This window comes from Labrus bergylta, chromosome 18 (assembly GCF_963930695.1).
Source record: "Labrus bergylta chromosome 18, fLabBer1.1, whole genome shotgun sequence".
Classification (NCBI taxonomy): Eukaryota; Metazoa; Chordata; class Actinopteri; order Labriformes; family Labridae; genus Labrus; species Labrus bergylta.
In genome coordinates, this window is record NC_089212.1 from 8595975 (window position 1) to 8600168 (window position 4194).

Consider the following 4194-nt stretch of genomic DNA (forward strand, 5'->3'; position numbering starts at 1 on the left):
AAATATCTTTCATCACACGACCTCTGTTCTTTGATTCGCTGTGTGGCGTTTAAATATCGTGTGTTGATATGACAGTGTGCAGCTGTGTGTGTGTGTGTGTGTGTGTGTGTGTGTGTGTGTGTGTGTGTGTGTGTGTGTGTGTGTTATCAGCTGTTTTTGTATGTGTACGTTACCTTCTGAGTGTGTGTTTATTCTTCAGGGCAGATTTCAACACAGTCATCTCTCTCTCTCTCTCACACACACACACACACACAGACACACAGACACAGAGAAACACACACACACACACACACACACACACACACACACACACACACACACACACATACTCCTGCAGGTCATGTGGATGTTCATCCAAATCTTACTTCAGCTCAGTTCGCTAAGAAAATAAACTCTGAGAGCGTTTATTATTCCTGACCTGCCAGCTGGGAGTTTGTGTGCGTGTTGAAATCTCTCCAGGTTTAAGCTCTTGAACTTGGCAAACCTCGACAGATCAATTTGTCAATTTTCCTCCTCACCCTCTTCCTCCTCCTTGTCTTCCTCCTCCTCCTCCTACTCCTCATCTTCGTCCTCCTCCCCCTCCTCCTTCACTTCCTCGTCTTCCTCTTCCTCTTCTTCCTCCTCCTCCTCTCCTTCCTCCTCTTCCCCCTCCTCCCCCTCTTCCTCCTCCTCCTCTTCTTCCTCCTCCTCCTCCTCTTCCTCCTCCTTTGTCTCACATTTATCCCTTAGCTGTCTAATAACATTTCACTTTGCTACCCCAGCATTACAAACACAATCTGTACACACAGATTAAATGTAATAAATATTTCTCAAACAAAACGAGAGTTGAGACAGAAGTCTTAAAGCTCCCTGTGGATTCTGTTTACACTCCGAGTGTTTGTGTCGATCTGAAATGTTCATCGTGTTTCCTCGCCTGCCCGTGGAACATTTACAAAGCTGCTTCTTTATGTCCTCTCCTCTTTCTCTGACACATCGAGCTTTACATCTCTTCCAAAGACGCGAGCATCAGTTTGATCCGTATGTTTACATATCGTATTTGTGTTTTTCATCCTCTAAGAAGACGAACAGGACCTCCTCATAATAAACACCCGTACCTGAGGCAGACAGCACATTCTCATACCTACATGTGTTCACTAACACACAACAATGTTGTTCATGTTCAATAAGTTTTAGACAAAAACTTCTTGGTTACGACAATAAAGACTGTCACTTAGGTTCAATAAATTGCAAATATTTATGTTAAAGGTCACATGTTCTGCAAAATCCACTTCACCATGTTTCTCTAACTCTAATTTGTGTCTCTAGTCTGTCTACAAACCCCCCAATGATGAGAAAAAGTCCATCCTCTCCGTCTTTTGTCTGCTCCACTTTTCAGGTGGGTGACACTCCCACAGCTAGGTGTTTGTTCTGCCCTCTGAGTCTGCCTTCTCACTGTAAACAATAGGACATGGAGCGAGAAAGCCCGAGACACCCAAGTCCTTCCAGAGAGGGGGCGTGGTCAGACACAGCTCATTTACATTTAAAGGTACAGACAGAGAAACAGCCTGTTCTGAGCAGGGCTGAAATAGAGGGGTTTATAGACATGATCAAATACAGGATCAGAGTGGATTTAGAGCCTAAATTTATTTCTGCTGTAAAGTTGGACATTTTAACATGGGGCTCTATGGGGACTGACTCACTGCAGAAGACAGCCTCTAGGGGACACTGGAGGAACTGCAGGGTTTTTTTTCATTTCCATATTTGCTTTATTTTCAACCCCAGACATTGCACCTAGGTCAGAGTGAGGCCTGATATCTTACCTTCACTTGCCTTTAACCGCCACAGGTGTCGCAGAAGAGATCGAAACGGAGATCTTTTGATTGTTCATTTTAAAAAAACGTTCTTCTCTTCTTGTTTTACTTCTTCTTCATCTTGTATCCATGTCTTCCTCCTCCTCTTTCTTTTTCTGTCCCGGGGTGTATGTAGCGTTGAGCATCAGCTGTCAGAAACACACACACAGACACAAACACATACTATATTTCGCTGCACATGTTAGTGTGAATGCAAACACACACACACATCAGCAACTACAACTCTGGGTGAAACGACGCCAAAGTTCTCACTTCCATACAGGACAAGCTGGGAACAGTGTGTGTGTGTGTGTGTGTGTGTGTGTGTGTGTGTGTGTGACTATGTATGCTCTTATCACCTCTGCCTCTTACACACTGCACCTCAGGGCCAACACACACACACACTAACACACACACACATACTGAGAGAGCACAGATGGCCTCACATGCATGTCTCCTGCCAAACAGATGGACCTGGCTGGATTCATTCAACGATGGACACACACACACACACACACACACGCACACACACACACACACACACACACACACACACACACACACACACACTCACACACACTCACACACAAACACACACACACGCAGAGAATCCTCCTTGTTAGCCACAGTTTGTCAAGGATCTCAAACATTCGCACTTACAAACACACACTGATTTAAACACACACACACACACACACACACACACACACAGTGGCTGTAGTCCAAGGCTTGCTGCCCTCAGTCTGTCCTCACACACACACACACAGGCGCACACACACACAGTGAGGCGTGTGTGGCGGTCGTCCAATCACAGTGCCCTCGGTGTGTTTCTGTGAGTCGGAGATGTGAAGTCTAATTAACAGAACAGCATCAATATTGATGAGGGCCATTTTATTCCATCTATTCCCAGAACTGCTATTAAATTCACTTAACTTTCACTTCCTGTTCGTAAACACCATGCAGCAAATCAACAGGGTCAGAGGTCGGCGCGGCAGAGGACACTGTACGAGTCTTCTTCTGTGGTTTCTAGTGGCTCCGCGGAGGCTAAATAACTGGCTGTGATTTGGATTGAAACGAGCCCGATCAAAGCAAGTCCACTGAAAGTTGTTTTTTTGGATAAGATTCGACAAACATTACAAGGTGGCATCACAAATTAACGAGTTTCCTTGAAGGCATCATGGACAGGCTAAAGAAAATTCCACCAGAACCACCCGTCTGGCCAATGCCGCAGACTAAAACAAACGTACATGCAGTTGCTCATAGATCAGGACTCGTGCTGTTTGGGCTGTCGAGGTGTTGAGCTGTTGTTGAGTCTTTGGTTTGATACCATCCAGAGGGTTTCCCATAATCCATCAGCAACTTAACATACACACACACAGCCACACACACACACACACACACACACACACACACACACACACAGCCACACACACGCACCTTTGACACGCATGCACACAAGCACTTATAAGGACACACACACACACACACACTCACCCGTCCGTCAGTGTGTCTCCTCTCCAGGGACAGATCTGAGGTAATGGAGAATGACGAGGAATTAGCAACGTTTGCTTTTTTAACAGATTGGCTGCGGCCTATCCAGTACCACACACACACATACACACATACAAACACACATATATACACACACACACACACACACACACACACACACACACACACACACACATAAAAAAACACACACATATATATACACACACACACACACACACACACACACACACACACACACACACACACACACACACACACACACGCACACACACACACACACACAAATATATACACACGTAGAAAAAACAAACACACACAGCAGACCTGAAACAGTTGTTGGTCTTCTGTTCACTCAATGTGCTTGATGTGTGCGTTTGTTTCAAAAAAGGTTGGCCGAGCATGGCTAACGTTAGCATTGCTAACACCACCAGCCTACAGTCGTCCTTGAAGGTTACATTTCCACATGCAGCATAAGGCCAGATTGGCAGCAGCCACTGACCGCAGCTACAGCCCCAACTAATGACGGATGGCTACGGACCGAACCAAATGAAAAAGTCAACAATGTCACAAATGAACCCCTGTATCGCAACAAGTCCACCGGACTTCATATGTTAAAGTGACCTCATTGCATTACTCCAGCTACATTTGAAGCACTGTAGTCTTACAGATTTGTTGGACATGAAGTGAGCTCATAAAACCTCAAAGTCACACAATACCACAAACCTACAGAGTAGTCAGAGGTAGACCAGCAACTCCTGCGTTCTGTGAGATTTGATTGAGGTTGAGGTTAAAATAAAAATAAAATACATCCTCCTCTGAAATTCAAAGGTCTCTCTCAGCAGGGATCCTTTCT